The sequence below is a fragment of the Lycium barbarum genome, chromosome 5, assembly GCF_019175385.1.
Source record: "Lycium barbarum isolate Lr01 chromosome 5, ASM1917538v2, whole genome shotgun sequence".
In the NCBI taxonomy this organism is placed as follows: Eukaryota; Viridiplantae; Streptophyta; class Magnoliopsida; order Solanales; family Solanaceae; genus Lycium; species Lycium barbarum.
The window spans coordinates 40893746-40913822 of record NC_083341.1 but is presented as its reverse complement, the minus strand read 5'-3'; positions in this window follow the sequence as shown (position 1 = coordinate 40913822).

Genomic DNA, 20077 nt, shown 5'->3' with positions numbered 1-20077 from the left:
GTGATTAATTATTAAATGTACGAAGGGATGGTCAAATGTAAAAAAATGATGACCAATGAATAGTTTCACCTCATAAAACTGGTCCTCTTAGAAAAATGTGACATAAAAAAATATAGGAAAAAAGTATGAAAAATACTTAAAAGAGTTTGATGATTGAAATGTTCTTTATATGAAGAAGGCTTCTAAAATAATTATGAAGAGAAGGACAAAAAGATAATAGAAGAAAGTAACGGATTATGAAGAGCCTATGAAGTGTAAGTCACTATTTTATAGTTGTCTTACCCGTCCTTTAGCCAACATTACAACCCATTACAAGTCCTATTTGATTCTATTTGAGCATTCTTAATTAGTAGAGATGTACATAATGGGAAAGCCTATGATTATTTGTGCAGACATGTTAATTTCTTTGTGATTTCTAGAGAGTATTCTTTCATGATATGTCCTTAATATCACAGTCGATTCTGAATAGAGTGTGGACTATATCTTTTACTTAAACCGTTCAACAAATGTTATGCGACCCGAGCCCTAAAGAATTCTGGATATAGTTAACTATATTCATGAGGATATCCCTATTAGAAGTGGTTGACATTAAAAGTTGAATTAAAAATCGCTCGTAAGTGATGTTTTCAAAATGGATTTGAACAAGGGCCAACTTCAAATGAATGTTACAACCTATGTATGTGGAATCTCAGGGTAAAAGGTTATGCACATTCTACTTGTCTAGTTTCCAACACCACAAACCATTGGTCGATGCAACGTCAGAGTAAAAGGTTATGCACATTCTACGATGGACTTTTTGGACCAAAAAGGGAACCATCACGGCACGAAGGCTATAGCTCCAAAATCTGGCACGTTATCCAACGTGCCGCAACCTATGTGAGGTGGCGGCGGCGGTTTATATTTTTAAGTTGGTTGGAAGAGTTCATTTCATACTTTTCTTGTTGGGAAGATTTTTGGAGGATCCTCTATAGCTCTCCTCCCCTCTCCTTTTAAAAGTTAAAGTAAGTAAGATTCCAATTCAACAAGATGATTCTTTCAATGAATTTATGGTTCTAACATCGGTTTCCTCCTGATCTTAGCAAATTGGAGAATTCTTCATGTCAAATTAAAGTGACAGAAAGCTTTAAAGAAGTCAACCAAGGTATGATTGATCTTTTACGACCTTCTACAAGCTCATATAAGCATCCAAGGTATGTATTTAGTAAGAACTCACAGAACGGTGAGTGAAAGCCGTGAGTTCAAGTTGTAGTAGCTATATAAAGTAATTAAGGGTTGTTTTCTTATGGTATGGAGATTGGGAGAGGTTTGATAGCTTGTGTTGAGCTTGTATGTTGGTAAAAAAAGGTCGGGTGTGGAGTACACCACGTGTATAACCTTGAGAGCTCGTCGTTCTTTGATTGCTTGACGATACTATTGGTTTAGCAATTTTGTATCATTGGACTATTTTTATGTTGATATTAGAACCTTCTTGAACATGTTGAGTGTATAAATGAAAGGATTAACTTTTTGTAGTCATTCGACGGATCGAATCAAGGTATGTAATTCTATTCCTTATTTCTCCGCTTGGTATGACCTTCGGTTTATTGTTTCTATAGTATGAGCCATAAGTCCAAAGATTGTGAAAGCATGTTAACTCCATGTGATTTGTTTCATGAGTTGAATAAGAGCTATGTCATGTATTTAAGAATCGACACTTCATACAATGGTTCCACTCCGAGGATCTAGCTTCCAGATTAATGTTATGGGGTTATAGTACCTTACATAAGATGAAGCATATCAATAGCCTTAGGTGATCTTTGATGATTTATAGTTCCTATTTAAAACAGATCATATTGATAGCTTCAGATTATTATTATTATTATTGGGTTGTAGGCCGTTACTTGTGGTGAGTCATTTCGATAAAACCATTTTAAGTCTTCCACGAGAGTAAGATCATTCGGGTAATAGTGTGAAACGTTCATAGGATCATGTTATACTCTTAAGGTGTGTTCGGTATGAAGGAAAATGTTTTCCTGAAAAATGTGTTCTTGAAAAATAAGTGAATTTCTACTTATTTTCTCATGTTCGTTTGAGTAGCGGAAAATAAGTGAATTTCTTACTTATTTTCTCATGTTCGTTTGATTGGTAGAAAATATTTCGAGGAAAATACCCATCCAAGCCCCACAACACCACCTCAACCACACCCTCACACCCTCCCCCACCCCCTCCGCCAATTTTTTTTTTTTTGAAGTATTAAATTTTTTTCTGAATTTTCTAAACCACCACATCCCCCCTCCCCCCCGGTGTGGACCCATACCACACCAACCCCCACAACCACTCACCCCCCACGCTCAATGTTTTTTGGAGAGGGTGGTAGGGTGTCGGGAAAGGGGGTGGGGGTGGGGCAAAAACCCCCAAAATAAAAAAAAATAAAAACTTTTTTTTTCTAAACAAAATTAATTTTTTTTTGGGAGGGGGGTGGGGGTGGGGGTGGCGCAGGGGTTGGGGAAGGGGAGGGGTGGGGTGGTGCAAAAAACCAAAAAAAAAAATTCAAAACTTCTTTTTCAAAACAAAATTAATTTGGGGAGGGGGGGCGTGGGGCGGGGGTGGGGTGGTGCAAAAAACAAAAAATAATTCAAAACTTTTTTTTCAAAACAAAATTAATATTTTTTAGGAGAGGGGTGGGTGGGGTGGGCTGGGGGAACGAGTGGGTGGGGTGGGGTGGTGCAAAATACAAAAAAAAATTCAAAACTTTTTTGCAAAACAATTTTTTTTTGGAGGGGGTTGGGAGTGGGTGGGGTGAGGATGGGGTGGGGTGGGGGCAAGCGTGGGGTTTGATTGTAGGTGGGGGTTGGGTGGGGCAAGGGTGGGGTTTGATTGCAGGTGGGGCTGGGGGTGGGGTGGTGTTGTGCAAAAAACCAAAAAAAAAATTTCAAAACTTATTTTTCAAAACAATTTTTTTAAGAGGGGGTTGGGGGTGAGGCAGGGTGGGTGGGGTGACGATGGGGTGGGGGTGGGGGTGGCGGTGGTGTGGTGCAAAAAATAAAAAATAAAATATTCAAAACTTTTTTGTTAAAACAAAATTAATTTTTTTCCAGGGGGTGGTGCCGTGGTGGGTGGGGTCGAGTAGGCATGGGGGTGGGGTGGGGGAATGGGCGGGGTGGTGGGAGTGGTTGGGGGTGGGTTGGGCGGTTGGTGGAATGCACTTATAGACTTGTTTTCCTTACTTTTATTAGGGAAGTCATTTTCCTCATTTTTGAGGAACTTGTTTTCCTAAAGAAAATGTTTTCCAAAATGTTTTACCAAACGAACAAGGAAATATTGGAAAAAATTCCGTAAAATGTTTCCTCCATACTGAACACACCCTTAGTTGCGAATGAGTTTCCAAATTATACAAATTGATAGTAGAACCTTCTTGAATTGTCCGTCAATAAGTTTTTATAGTTGAAACCGTACTCCAAGCTTTGTACTTCTAAACAAACTTTATATGATTCAGTCTATTCCTACATGTTAGGCATATGGACCGCATCTATCTGATTACAAGAGGTAGTTCCATGTATTTGAGAAGAAGGACCAGTTGTACTGGGTTTGAAAGTATTGAGTGAGAATCATAAGACTAGTAAGGATGTATATCTACACCTTATTCATTGTCTTTGGCATGAATTCCAACCCAGTGTTTCCTTTCCTATATAAATTCTAAGGAACGATACGTGATGACCCTTCTATTATATATTTAATGTTCACTTGTTCCTTCCACGTAGAATTATTCATATTGCATTGAGTTTCCATATGGACTTATAGGATTATTTGTGTTTGTTGAGTATGTTAGACTTCTTTACATGAGAAATCCAGATCATATGTGTATACGGTAAAAACCGGGTATATGTTAAACCTGTGGGACCGAAGGCCGAGGGGAGAAAGGGACAAGAACGTGCATAAAGGCTCCCATTCCGAACAGGGGAAACGGCTGGACCGGAGCAAAGGAAGGTCGTCATTTGGTCCGGTTCATCCATGAACGGTTGTTCGAGGCCGTATGCCCGTTTGGTCGTGGCCGGTGGTCCGGGAGATCCGTTGCGCCGCTGCCACGCGTCAATGACGTCCTGCTGTGTTCAACTGCCAATCGTACAGGTGTCAGACCGTACGGTCTACCTAATCCAACCTGCTCCAACTCAGAACCTTTTCTTTATTCTATTATTTTTATGTTGTATGAAGCCCATGGGGCAACACTATAAATAGGGGGCATGGTCCTCCTTTTAGGGGGTTGGCTTCTACACTACCAAAAACTCTTGTAATAGCAAAATATACAATTCTCCCTCTCAATATATCAGATTCGATCTATATTTATTGTGCTTAATTCTTACATTTCCTAAATCAAATACTGTTTATGTATTAATAGATACACGAGTACATAGCAAACCATTGATCATCAATCGCTCCTTTATAGCATATTCATATATTTCTTCTCTTTACCAAATAATATCAAAGATATAACCACATATCCTATACCTCACCTACAATTTTAATTGATTATCCAAATCCGGGGGAAATAGTTTGGCGTCCACCGTGGGGCTAGGATAATAGTGGTCTTTTATCTTGATCTCTACCTTACCCATCTAAATCAAAAACACCTTCTGTTCGTGTCTAAAAAAACGGACTAAATGGCTGACAGTGGGCAATCTGGTCACGTCAACAACAACGAAATCGTGGCCGAAAACGAAAGAAGCGGTCCACGAGGACCACCAAACCCTGCTGATCCTAACCCTGTTAATTCGAGGGAGGGCCTCAACCGTCAAAACACCGTGGACCAGGAGAATGCCACCTTACCAGCCACTGATCCTCTAAATACCCACAATTATGTTACTTTGTCTCGGGCACAGGACCGGAAAGAACCGGGAACACCTAATGATAATATTGACTTACGTTTAATTTTTGAAATGTTGCAGGAGCAGAGAGCGGCGATTGCCGAATAGGGAATCGCAATAGCCCGGTTGCAAAACGGAGGGGATACAACGAACCCGAAAAAAATGAGAGCTGTTGCTGAACCCAGAAGGGAGGAGGCACGCATTATTGAGAGAAATGGATCCAGAGCTGGCTCTTCCACCGAGTTTCTGAAAATGCTCGAGACTTTGGCAAAGCGGGTAGACTCGACCGAAAAGAGGGTCAAAATATACAACTCTCGGGTGGATCAATTACCAGGGGCTCCGCCTTTACTGAAGGGGCCGGATTCGAAAAGGTACATCCAAAGGCCTTTTCCTCCGAGTGCAGCCTCGAAATTAATCCTGAAGAGTTTTAAAATGCCGGATATCCAGAAATATGACGGCACAACGGACCTGCACGAGCACGTGACCTCATACACATGCGCCACAAAAGGCAATGGTATGGAGGAGGACGAAATTGAATTGGTATTGCTTAAAAAGATCGGAGAAACTTTGTCAAAAGGAGCATTGACATGGTACGACCACCAACCCGAGCATTCGATCACCTCTTTGGAAATGCTCGGTGATGCCTTCATCCAAGTTCAGGCCGGTGCCAAAAAGGTGCAGGCCCGTAAGGCCGTCATTTTCCGTATAACCCAAAGGGACGATGAGTTAGTAAGAGAATTCGTCAACCGATTCCAAAGGGAGCGGATGGAACTTCCCCCGGTTCCAAAAGAATGGGCCGCATAAGCTTTCACAAAGGGGCTCAATGTTCAGAGTTCAACGAATTCGTTTAAATTAAAAGAAGTCTTGCTGGAGTACGAGGCTGTGACATGGGCTGATATTTATAACCGATACGAGTCGAAGATTCGGGTGGAGGACGATCAATTCGAGCTCCCCCCGGGGCCAATAAATGTGAACAAAAGTTTTGAGAGACCAAGGAAGGGTTACGAAACGAGGGCCGAATCATCGAAGGAAAGGTATCGGCCATACTCCCATTCGGAGAAGCAAAGTTTTAGGTCAGAAAAGTCGAGAGTGGGCCCAAGCCGTTTCTCCGGTCGGGGTAGTAAACGGGTCGAGCTCCCATCGAACAGCCGGGGTCTCTCATTCAGGAGCGATGCCGGAAGCTCTGCCGGCAACAAGGACTCACCAAATATATCGGAGTACAACTTCAACGTCAGTACCTCGGGCCTAATTTCAGCTATTGGTCGTGTTCTGGATGTAAGATGGCCAAGACCTCTAAGGTCGGATTCGGGCCAACAGGACCCGAGCATGGTGTGTGAATACCATGGAACCTATGGTCACAGAACCGAGGATTGTCGCCAGTTGAGAGAGGAGGTAGCCCGGTTACTGAAGAATGGTCATCTCCGAGAGCTGCTGAGTGAACGAGTCAAAAATCACTACAAGGAAAGGGAGGCCCATCGAAGGACCGAGCCAGAATAACCCCAACATACAATCAACATGATAGTTGGGGGCACCGATTCCCCTCAAGGGCCGGTAATGAAATGGGCCAAGGTCTCTGTTGTTCGCGAGAAGCGCAGCCGGGACTATTTACCTGAGGGCTCTATCTCTTTCAGCAACGAGGACGCGGAGGGCATCATTCAACCGCACAATGATGCACTAGTAATCTCTGTACTTGTCTTTAAAACTAAGGTTAAACGTATTTTGATTGACCCAGGTAGCTCAGCGTACATCATCCGGTGGAGGGTGGTCGAACAGCTAGGGCTGCTCGATCAGATCGTACCGTCAGCCCGGGTACTCAGCGGGTTCAACATGGCAAGTAAAACCATGAAGAGGGCGATCTCATTGCCTGTGAACGTCGATGACACTATTCAACAAACGGTGTTCTACGTGATCGAAGGGAACATGAAGTATAACGCATTACTGGGCAGACCCTGGATACATAGCATGAGGGCCATGCCCTTAACACTGCATCAGCTGCTGAAGTTCCCCACCCGGGAAGGGATAAAAACCATCCGAGGTGAACAGCCCACTGCAAGGGAGATGTTCGCAGTAGAGGAAGCAGCACCTCGACCCAAAGAATCGGTTCAGAAGGAAGGAGATGTAACCGGATGAAAGGACACCAAATAGCAATAAAAGCACACTGGGTCAGATCCGGGTCATGAAGAGGATGATTTCGAGGTACCCAGATCGTTCGTCATGCCGGATGACTCGGATGCAACCAAGTCAACTGTAGAGGAGCTGGAGCAGATCATCCTGTTCGAGTACCTACAGGACAGAAAGGTATACCTGGGCACGGGGTTTACCCCGGAGCTCAAGAACAAGCTAATTGAATTTCTTCGAGCTAACGCAGATTGCTTCGTATGGTCCCATATAGATATGACAGGTATATCACCGGAAGTAGCAACTCACAAGCTCAGCTTGGACCGGAAGTTTGCCCCAGTGAAGCATAAAAGAAGGCCCATGGCGGAAGCAAAACACGCCTTCATAAAAGAAGAGGTAACAAAGCTTTTAAAAATAGGTTCTATCCGGGAGGTAAAGTACCCGGATTGGCTTGCTAACGTGGTAGTGGTGCCCAAGAAAGGTAATAAATTTTGAATGTGTGTTGATTACAAGGATTTAAACAAAGCATGCCCGAAGGATTCGTTTTCGTTGCCTCACATCGATATAATGATCGATGCGACGGCCGGGCATGAGATGTTATGTTTTCTCGATGCTTACTCCGGGTATAACCAAATTCGGATGCACCCGGAGGATCAAGAGAAAACGTCCTTCATCACCCGGTATGGGACTTACTGTTATTATGTAATGCCTTTTGGCCTAAAAAATGCCGGTGCAACTTACCAACGCCTAGTTAACCGGATGTTCGAAGAACAAATAGGAAAAACAGTAGAAGTTTATATTGACGATATGGTTGTTAAGTCCCTGGAAACAGAGGACCATTTGAAGCATTTGTAGGAAACCTTCGATGTGCTCCGCAAGTATAACATGAAGCTTAACACGGACAAAATCAAGGCCATCGAGGATATCGAAGTAGTGAATAACGTCAAAGGAGTACAGAGGCTCACCGGAAGGATAGCGGCGTTGAGTCGCTTTATATCGAGGTCTTCGGACAAGAGTCACCATTTCTTCTCCTTACTAAGGAAGAAGAGCGACTTCACTTGGACACCGGATTGCCAAGAAGCTTTGCAAGTATTGAAGAGGTACTTGTCTAGCCCCCCGCTGCTGCACACACCGAAGGCGGACGAGCCGTTTTTTCTCTACCTTGCTGTCTCCGAAGTAGCGGTAAGTGGCGTTTTGGTCCGAGAAGAATCATGTACACAATTCTCTATCTATTACGTGAGTAGAACTTTGGGGGATGCGGAGACCCGTTATCCCCATTTGGAAAAATTGGCATTGGCATTGGTAAGCGTTTCCAGAAAGCTCAAGCCCTACTTTCAATACCATCCAATATGTGTAGTAACTACTTACCCTCTAAAAAACATCATGCATAAATCGGAATTGTCGGGTAGATTAACTAAATGGGCTGTAGAAATTAGCGGGTATGATATCGAGTACAAACCTCAAACGACCATCAAATCCCAAATCTTGGCCAACTTCGTGGCAGATTTTACCCCGGCTATGGTCCTCGAGGTCGAAAAAGAGCTTCTGCTGACCTCGGGAAAGGCCTCGGGCATTTGGTCTCTACATACGGACGGGGCCTCGAACCTCAAAGGTTCCGGGCTAGGGATCGTCCTTAGAACCCCGACCGGGGATGCCATTCGACAATCTATTAGAACTGCTAAATTGACTAACAATGAAGTCGAGTATGAGACTATGATTGCAGGTTTGGAATTGGCCCGAAATATTGGGGCCGAAATAATCGAGGCAAAGTGCGATTCGCTTTTGGTCGTAAGCCAGGTGAACGGCGTCTCGAGGTCAAGGATGAACGGATGCAGAGATACCTTGAAAAAACCCAAGTTATACTACATCGATTTAAAGAATGGACCATGCAGCACATACCGAGGGAGCAGAACAGCGAGGCCGATGCGTTATCAAATTTCGGATCCTCGGTCGAAGGGGAGGAAATCAACCCCGGGGCAATGGTGCACTTGTTAAACACGGTAATAGAAAGCGGACACACCGAAGTAAACACAATGGGTTTAACTTGGGATTGGCGCAACAAGTACACTGACTACTTGCGTGATAGAAAGCTCCCGAATGACCCAAAAGAATCACGGTCATTAAGGACCAAAGCAGCGCGTTTCTGCTTGGTAGACGGCCAATTGTATCGGCGGTCTTTCTTCGGACCCCTGGCTAAGTGTTTAGGTCCCGGAGAGATGGAGTATGTAATGAGAGAGGTGCACGAAGGAACCTGCGGCAATCACTCCGGTGCTGATGCTTTGGTCTGAATGATTATCAGGGCCGGTTATTATTGGAACCGGATGGAGAAAGACTCGAATAATGTTGTCTGTAAATGCGACAGGTGTCAGAGGCATGCTCCGATGATTCATCCACCCGGGGAGTTGTTGCATTCGGTGGTGTCACCCTGGCCTTTCATAAAGTGGGGAATGGACATCGTCGGTCCATTGCCATGGGCACCAGAGAAAAGGAGGTCATTGACTTCATATGGGATCACATCATCTGTCGCTTCGGAATCCCCGTTGAGATAACTTGTGATAACGGGCCCCAATTCGTGGGTGGCAAAGTCTACAAATTCCTCGAAGGGCTGAAGATCAAGAAAATTGTATCAACTCCATATCACCTATGTGCAAACGGACAGGCAGAATCCACGAACAAGAAAATAATCCAAAACATGAGGAAAAGGCTTGAAGCATCAAAGCATCATTGGAGGGAAATATTACCGGAGGTATTGTGGGCTTACAGAACCACATCGAAGTTGAGCACTGGGGAAACTCCTTTCTCGTTGGTCTACGGGGCTGAAGCTCTTATCCCCGTAGAAGTTGGTGAACCAACCCTCCTGTTCCAATATACGATCGTGGAGTCAAACGAGGAGGCCATGGCCGTAAGACTCAACCTCACGGACGAGGTTCGTGAAAACGCGTTGGTCCGTATTGCAACCCAGAAACAGAGGGTGGAAAGGTACTACAATCAGAGAGCCAATTTTCGTCATTTCCAAATAGGGGAGTTGGTGCTCCGAAAAGTTACCTTGAACACCAAGAATCCCAACGAAGGAAAACTGGGTCCGAACTAGGAAGGACCCTACAGGATAATCGAGGTAACAGGTAAAGGATCGTACCAGCTGGAGTCCATGGATGGGCAACGGCTGCGTAATAACTGGAATGTGGCTCATCTGAAAAGATACTACTGCTGAGGTAAAAATACCCCATGTTTCACTATTGGTTACCTTTTGTTTTTTCTAGGAAGCCGAGTACCAGGCAAAGAAATGAATCTAAATCTGAAAACACGTGTTGCACTCTTTTCCTTAGTACGGTTTTGTCCCAAAATGGGTTTTCCGACAAGGTTTTTAATGAGGCAACAAGTACAACGTGTTACTTGACAAATATAAAGGACAAACGTCCGGTCTCTTGGGATCACACCCAACGAATAGGGACTTAACAGCACTCACCCGATCTTACAGCTCGGCCAAGAGCTAGGGGACTATCACACCCACTCCGGGCCAAAAATGTTAGGTTCCGATGCAAGGACCAAACGATCAAAATGAATCGTGTCCACCAAGTGTTTGCTATGGAAAAAGCAAGGCCGGACCTTCTGCTATAGGTTTCGGTGTAAGGACCAAACGATCAATGAATCGTGTCCATTTAGTACTTGCTACGGCAAAAGCCGAAGGAAACAAAATTCTCATGTATACACACACTTTGCAATACAAAATTATCGAAAGTTTGGATAGCAATATCTCGGTTATCTTCCTGTTAAAAGACTTTACCCCGGTGATAACCGCCGTGTTTCGGCACTACTTCATTCACACACCCTATACCGGGCACTATGGTTGAAATTCGACAAAGGCGACAAGGTCATAGCGAACCGAGCCAAAATCTTTAAAAAATTCGACTAAGGCAACAAGGTCACAACGATCCGAACCAAAATTTTCTAACCTCCCCAAACGGGGACTGTTACGTCAAAATTCAACCAAGGCTGAGATTCGGGTGCCCCAAGGAATACCGGCCCTAAAATATTGCCGAAAAATTCCGGCCTTAAGGAAATGCCTATCGTGATTCGGAGGCGTCTAAATTCACAAAGCATTAGGTAAGTCCTACGGGCACAGTGAACTAATGACTACGAGTCAGGTTGTCCTTAAAACGAACCAACAATTCAGACAAGAATAATAGCGAACATTCAAACGAATGAACAAGAGAGATGCATTTTTCATATATACAAGGGGTGTTTTTACATCAAAAAACCAAAGTCCTACAAAGGAAAAAAATAAAATAAAGATGAAAGCCAAGTACAGGCCCTAATCTACCTGGAATGGCTGGAGCCGGAACGTTTGGACACTGTCCGCTCAGAGTCATCGGAGTCAGAACCGAGAGCCTCTTTAGCCTCTCCCTCGACCCTTTTGGCCTCAGCAATAAGGGTCGGAAGATTAGTAAAGCCATGCTCGGCTTGCTCGAGGGTGATCCTCCGAGATTTCCATTTCTCGTAATCAGCAACAATAGTGGCTTGAGCCTAGGCGACTTCCACGCTCTTCAGATCTTCTTCCAAATCGGCCTCGGCCTTGGCTAACCTTGCCTACAGAGCATCCCGAGCCTCTCCAAGAACATTCTGCATATGGATGGCCGATTGAAGCTCAGCCTGGAGAGTGTCATTTTCATCAGCTATCTGCTTAAGCTCATTTTTTAAATCATCACACATCCGGGCCTTCATCTCCTCCTTCTCCTCGAACACCCTTGCACACTCTTGATATCGAGCACTCTCGGATTCGAGCAGCCGATTCCTCTCGGCCAAGCTCGCAGCATCCGACTTCACCAAGTCCACCTCCTCCCGGAGTTGGGAGAGGGTGGTTTCGAGCTCGCCAAGCCTCGAGAAAATCTGAGCGTTGTCTCGATTAAGGCCGATCTTGTCAGCTTCGAGACTCCGATTGTAATCAGCCATCGCAGCCAGCTCACTCCTTAACTGACGGTTCTCGACCTTCGCTGCGTCAAGCTCGGGTCGGAGGTTGGAAAGAGCGACTGCTCGGCTCAACTCCTCCTTCTCCTGAAGGAGGTGCAGATATTTCTCCGTTTCCCGGCCCTGGGCATCCAGTTGGCCCCTAAGATCATCCATCTCTTGTTGGGCGCAGATGAAGGCTTCATTGACGAGCACCACACTCTGCAAATGAAGCAAGTTAAAAACTTGAACAAAACAAGGCTAAAATTCTCAGTGAAGTCATGCAAGGATGGCTAAAAAATCTTACCCCATTGCCCGCATGCATACCCTCGTTAATGAGGCACTGCCAAGAGACCCCGGTCATCTTCCGATTGTCCGAATCCGAGACAAGAGGTCGCAGATAGCTCGCCACACCTACCGGGCGAGAAAGAAAGCTGCAGTCCTCGGGGACAGTGACCATAACCGATTTTGTTCTTCTCGGCTCCACGCTTGGGGCCGGAATGATACTCACCAAGCTGTCCCTGGCCCTAAATTCGGAGGTCCGACTGGCCGACCTCGTGGCCCGAGGGATCGGGAGATGCCCGAATCCTGCAGCTTCGCCGGTAGCGGGAGGAGTGCCCAAGAACATATCCTCAAATTCGTCAGGCCTCGGAGCCGGAGTAGAGGAACTTGGAGCAGCCTCAGTATCTTCAGCAAAGGTCGGGGGATCCGTAATTGCAGTAGGCTCATGCTCGGGTGTCAGGTGAACGTCAATGGGGACTTCCATCTCCGGGACTGGCTCAGTCCTTCGACCGGCTTCAGCAGCGGCCGCCTCCCCGGGCCTTCTTGTCCTTTGCAGGTGCGCTTCTTCGCAAGAATTTTCACCTGAAATGTTAACAAAATCAATCGACCTTAGAGGAGCCGGAGAAAGAATTTCTTCCGCACCTGTGTGTAAAACCGGCACCAAAAGTACTCCGCCAGCAGAAGGAAGGGGTGGAACGGAGACAGCCTCCTCTAGGATCGGACCCACGACATCATCGACCTCGACTCTTCGAACAATAATGTCGGGCTCTGTTTCATACCGTACGGTCCGAGTGACGCTTCTCGCCCTCTTCTTCGACTTTTGCCCTTTATCCGAGGGCCTTTTCCTCTTGGCGGCAGCAGCAGCAGCAGCAAGGGCACGAGATGCACCCGCTAAGTCAAACTCGGGTGCCGACGTTGTGGGTTCGGCTGCCGACTCCGGCCTGGGATCCATTGAACCTTTGGCTAAACCTGAAAGTCAAAAACGCAATGAATATGGATAGTAGAAGGTGCAATGAACACAGGAAGGAACAAAATACTACCATGGTTCTGGGCGACCCATCGGCCACGTTACAGGTGCCCCCACGTCCGGTTATCATGAACATTTTGGCTAAGAAGTGCAGTGACTCATTCGCTCAGGTTCTGGACGACCGGAGGAATATACCCATTGGCTAACACGAATAAGAAAAACGGTGAGAAAGTGGGATCAGAAATTAACGAAACATACAAAAGCAATCAATTAAAGGTTCAGACTTACGCTTGTTGTTCCACTTCTCCGGGAAGGGCATGTAATTGGCCAGAATGATGTCCTCGATCCTCACTCAGACATATCGCTCCAACCAGCCCCTGTCTCTGTCCTCATCCATTTTCGAGAAAAATGGATTCCGGCTACGCTTGGCGAGTTTGATTACGCCGCCCCGGAACAACCTCGGGGAGTATAAGCGTATCAGGTGGGATAGCGTGAGCTCCTTCCCGGCATTGTTGGCCAGCAACCGGAGGCATGCCATGACCCTCTAAACGATCGGGCCAATCTGTGCCAAGGTCAGATCATAGGTCCGGCACATGTCCAGGATGACCGGATCAATCGGAGGGTTGAGTTTGAGGGGGAAAGGGTAAGTATAGACGTACAAGTAGCCCTCCCGATGGTCGGTGACTGACTCATCGTGCCGGGGGCAAAAACTCGGACCGGACGATTGCCCCATCCACAGTCAGACCGGACCAGATCAAGTTTATCCTCGGTAATGGAGGAGGGGTATTGTCTCACGTCATACCCTCTGTCGGATACCGAGGAAGGTTTTTCGACCTCTAAGACTTTGTTGAAATTGGTTTTGGCCGGTATAATGTCCGAGGCCGTGGGCTCGAAGGAGCCCTTTGCCTTAGAAGGGGAAGTAGCCTTGGTTCCCGGAGATGAAACCGAAGGAATGTCATGGGAAGTGGTTTAAGACATTTGGAAATATGAAAAGAAGAGGTTGAATGGATTCGAAAAAGAAGGTGAAAGAGCAAAGGAAACAGTCAAAAAAGTTCAAAAATGGCAAAAGCAACAGGAGGAAGCAGCAATAGGCGAGAATGACGAGTGGAGAAGGTGGCGGTATCGATTCTTTTCACGTAGTACGAGCAGCAGATCAACAAGAACTGAGTTTTTTAGGCGATTATGAGTAGAGATATTGAATGTGTATGAGGCAGAAAACTTGAAGCAGAAAGGTTGATCGAAGAGGCAAAATGTTCAAATGAAGAGATGAAAGAGCCTTATATAGGCATGGGACTGTGACGGTTACGATTCCCCGACCAATCCAGGAGCGCCATGTGTCCCCATAATTAATGAGGAATGACTTGAAATGCCGTGCGTGCGGCGGTTGTCAGAGCAGACCATCCGAGACGGGACATGTGGCCGATGACAGAAGAACGTGGCGCAACTGTTCCCGCCAAAAACGAAGCGATAACGACGGACAAAGGGAGTCACCGATTTAGTAATTCATTCACTCCCCGTCACTCCGACAAATCTACGATCCAGGAAGTGTGGGGACTATCTGTATACGGTAAAAACTGGGTATATGTTAAACCGGTGGGACCGAAGGCTGAGGGGAGAAAGGGACAAGAACGTGCATACCTCACTTATAATTTTAATTGATTATCCAAATCCGGAGGAAACAATATGTATATTGGATGAATCTCATCCACAAGTAACAACTTTATCCGGATCATGTGTAACACATTAATAAGCTAATGCATGATAATCTTAAAGAGGCTAACTATGCTAACTATATATATGTTATGCGGGGGAAATCATTTGTCGTGCATGACACGGGGCCCATGTGCCACATACGGGTGGTAGACATTTGACTGACTTATTATATACTCTGTTGACACCTAATTTTTGACCTCCCATAATTTATTTTAATTACTCAGAGTCCTTGGATGACAAACAAAGTGAATCATGCATTTAGAAGGGTCATAAAGATTTTAATAAAACTATTTGGGTCAATGTTTACCCCTTTCAACTAGTTAAATAATTTCTATAATATTAGAAATCATTAGGTAATTAATTAGTATATTTTATGACATTTATAGGATATTTGTTAGATTTAATTAGAGAAAATAAATTTTAAATGGTTATTTATTTAATTGTTTAAATTGTCAAAATCAGAATTAGCAAATTCATTATTCCCTTTAATCCAAGGAGTTTGAGTAATTAAATAATTGACCATTTTACCCCTTAATCCTTAATTTTGTGCAAATGTATAATTTGTTAAAATTACTACTTGATCAATTAGAGGAGAATTATTGCAAAATTAGTTTTTAATCATTTAATTATTCACATTATGGCCACAATGGAATGAGCCAATTCATGGTTAAAGCAATTGGGGTCAATTTTGGAAAATTAGCCCCTTATGGCCTTAATTGAAATGGCCAAACTCATTTGGCTCAAATTAATTAAGGTCATTAATGTAATTTAACTTTAAGCTAAAAAATGGTCGTAATTGCAACAATCAATTAAGATTTAAAACCAATTAAGGCCATATTTGAAAAGTTAAGCCCATTTGCATAATTGACCGTATTTTAAATTAATTAGTAGGTTAATTACGTCCTGATTTGCTTATAATTAAATTATTATGGTCAATAATTGATACCTCAATTTTATCCATTTATTAAAAATACCCAAACTACCCGTTATACATACATATACATCAAATATACGTATATTATATACACTATATATATATATATATATATATATATATATGCGCATATGAATGAAAAGGGTGTTGGGGGGGGGGGGGGGGGGGGAGGGGACATGTCCAATTTTTGGCGTGACCTAGCCCAGGCTTTTTTTGATAAAAGGGAAACGCCCCTTTCATATTTTATTTGTTACACCCCGAAAAATTTTGCGTTATCAAGACTGTAGGCGGCTTAGTATGAGCTCAAGGGATAGTAAAGTTATACAAGGATTAGGGATGAATATTATATTATATGAGGGTAAGAATAGCATATATATGACGTTTGGAGATCGTATGGTGTAAATCAGTTAATACATTACTTGATGAATAGCTCTCGTAACCGTAAGTTAAGGTGGGGCCACTTGCTGGGGTTCTATAAAGGACATATGAAAATTTATATGAGTAGTACATGGGAAGTTGATCAAATCTTAAGATGGACCCTTAAGCCAAATATGGGCATAAGCCCTCCAAAAGGATGATTTAAGGATACGTTTTCGGATGATCTGAATTAAAGAGGCCAAAACGCCATTATATCTTTTGAATTTGGAATCACACCAAAAATGAAAGTTGTATATAATTAAAATAGATTTCCAACAATAGGTCGTGGGCCCTCATACAATATCGGGATCAAGAGTTATGACCTTTTTACTGAACGAACGCGCAGACAGTGAAATAAGCCTACACGAACGTGCCCAAAGCCCATGCGATCGCGCTGAGCAATTCTGGAGTCGGGCCAGGCAGATTATGGAACTCTATATAATGGGGCTTACCCCCTTATTTTCCATCCAAAACACACCAAACACCCCTCAAAACCATTGGAAAGTTCCCCCAACCTCTGATTATCAAAATTTAAGCCCAATTCAAGTATAATTTCCGAATTCTGGTCCGGACAGTGTGTAGTTGCGATAATAAAATCGTGCCGCGGAGAATCTTGGCTTGAATCTAAGGTGGATATCAAAGATATCGCGGTCCTAGCGGGAGAAAGGTATGAATTCCTCTTTATCGATATTGATTTATGTTTAATTACGGGGATAAAACTATTAAATGGTCGTATAACAATTCTGCTAGTGGGAATATTGGATAAACATCATGTGGGATGTTTTATGGAGTATTTTGGTATTGATTATATTGTTGTTGATGTTGGTATTGTTATTGTTGTTGTGGGTTGCTGGATGGTGATTTCGGGATAGGCATATAAACAGGGGAGATGCTGCCCGAATTTCGACAGATTTTAATTGGATTTAAATTGAAGGCTTAAGACAAGTGTATGATGGTAAGCCTAATAATAGTATGAATGGTTTAAATGTAGATTTGCAAGCTGGGGAAGATAAACGTTGAGTGGCTAAGGAGACCGAAAGGTATGTGAGGCTAGTCCCTTTCTTTCTATAGGCATGACTCCTACGTTACGATTCCATATATCTCTTCCGTAACATCCTTGTTCCCGAAAAGCTAGAAGTTCATGATCCTCAAGTTTTTATGATAATAAAGACAAGATGTTTTCTATGAGGACTATGATGACAATGATGACTTCTTCCTTGTCAATCCATACATGTCTTCCATAATGTCCTTATTTCCAAAATCTAAAGATTCATGATTCTTAAAGTTTTGATGACGCTAAAGATGATTATGTTTCATGATGAAAATGGAGATGATGATGATGATTCCATTTCTAGATGTTTCAAAGTTTATGATTTTAAATGCTATGATGAGATTTTTGAGCTTATTTCATGGTTTCCTTGATTGTATTCATTGTTGTTGATCTCACCTTATAATCCTTGTTCCTTCAAGGTAAGGTATAGCGATGATGAGTGTTCCATAATATAAATCGGAGGTTACCCACCTTATGTCACTCCGATAAAGTAACAACCTTTATTTGGGCTCTCATGCATGCTACTTATATTATATAGGTTGATATGTATTTATATGTGTATTTGGGATGTGGGATGAAGGACAGGCGTTATATACGCATAGACACCTGATCAGTTGGTATATTATGATGTCGTCCCGGACGCGGGATATATGGGATAGATGGATCAGGCCGTTCGTTCCTCGGCACTATTATATTTATTGATCGGGTCGTTCGTTCCTCGGCACTATTATATTTATAGATCGGGCTGCACGTTCCGCAGCATTACTATTTTGTGTATACATGTATGAGAAATTTTTTCCTAAGAAAAGTTATGCATGCATGGTATCCACCTTAAGAGGCAGTCAGATGAACAGGTTATTCCTTTCTCCCATGTTATGTTCCATACTTTTTTTATGTTGTTACTCATGCCTGACATACTTAGTACACTGTTCGTACTGACGTCCCTTCTTGTGGATGCTGCGTTCATGCTAGCAGGTGTAGACAGACGAGACGAGGACCCTCCACAGTAGGCTGTCTTCAGGTACTAGTTTTACTTGGTGGGCTCTATTTCTTCCTGGAGCATTGCTGAATATAGGTTTATGCATACTTTTGTATCAAGGGTATGTTGGGGGCCCTATCTCTACTTCTGTACTTCAGTCATGTTCATAGAGGCTTTGCAGATAGATTCCTGTATACAGTTTAGTTATGTTTTGTTAAGTGGAGATGTTGACGTCGTAAGCTTATAGTACATATACGTATGCATGATGCCATATTCATAGTTGGCCTTCTTAGCCCTATTTTGCCATTTGTGACATGGAGAATGCGAGTAATATGTTGGTTCACTCGGTTTCCGTAAGATGCCAAGTGCTGGTCATGCCTCACCAAGGTTGGGGTGTGACACTATTTCATACCAAACGTCGCCTTATACTCCCTCTCTCTCATCTCTCTCCCCTTTCCCCTAAAAACCCTAGCACCGCCTGCACTCTCTATCCTCTCTCATCGTTAAAAGTGGCAATGCTTAGAGGTCTCGGACCTCAGCCAACTTTTACGCATCCAAATGCATACAACAATTAATGCTTCAACGTTTTTTCACTCGAAAGTGCTCCAAACACGGTATTAGTTCCTTTCTTTCTCGTTTTCCCTTTAATTTTCAAATAAAACAAAGAGATTTTCTGCATCTTCTTGTCATATTATTGATTGTACGAATTTGTTTTCATTGATTCACAAAGGATTGGTTCGGATCAACCTAAAATGGATCAGATCTGACCATATGCATTTGTTGTCTTTAGACCCTGATCGTTGATTTCGTGTATTGAAGGTTTGTTTCTGAAAAATCATGCTTGTCCCATATCGGTAGTTTAGGCCTTTGAATGAATTTTGGGGTTCTATAGAAGGAACCCTACCCCTCACCATAAAGCAAGTTTGAACAGCCAAAAAAGCTTGAATTTGAGTTAAAAGCTCGAGATTTAGGCTTCTCGGTAAAATTTTAAGGCTTAGCTTATTTTAAAAGTTCGAGTCTTTTTAGTTCTAAAAATTTGCATTTTTGTTCTTCTTTTTTTGTGTGGTTGCTTGGGATTTTGGAGCACATAGGCTTCAAATTCGTTCTTGTGCACGGCTGCACCTAAAAAAGGTAACACTTTAATATTGTTGTTTATCTTGTTATTTTCAGTAGTTTTGTTATGTGATAATACTCTGTTTTGTTGTTAGTTTGTTTTGGGTTTAATTAGTGGTAATTTGCTGCCCTGGTAATGCTTAAAATTCATCAGGAATTTGACATAGACATTACACTCTTGTTCTCACTAATGATATGCTCAGCGTGAATAGTGGTTGTTAGTATGAACTAAGTGTGTGTCAGCCCGGATAGTGTTATCTGATGTTTCTCCATTGGTGAAGATTCATAGACCGAGGTATGCTTCGTAGATGCTAAGGTCCCTGCTTGGCTTTCATCCTTTAAACATAATGAAGTATAGTTATATGACTGACAATAGTGACTTTAGTAACCTTCTAGATTAATGTTAGTCCTGTTTGAATGTGTGAGACTGCTAAGGAACTGTGATGATCCATCTTGAGTAGTTTAAGGTAGTTGTTAGTTTGTTGATTGGATTATGCCATCCTGAAGTCTTCAATTTCTGTCCTGAGTCCTCTATATTTTTTTTATGTCGTAATTAGTTGTATAAGTCATGATTAGGATAAGTAAAGAGTCATGATTGGGCTAAAACAAGACTTAATGAGTCTAAGTATACTTATATAAGTCTTAAGGTGTGGTCAAGGTACTAGAATGAGATGGAATGAGATCTAATTATATTTGAATATGCCTAAGCCTACCTAAG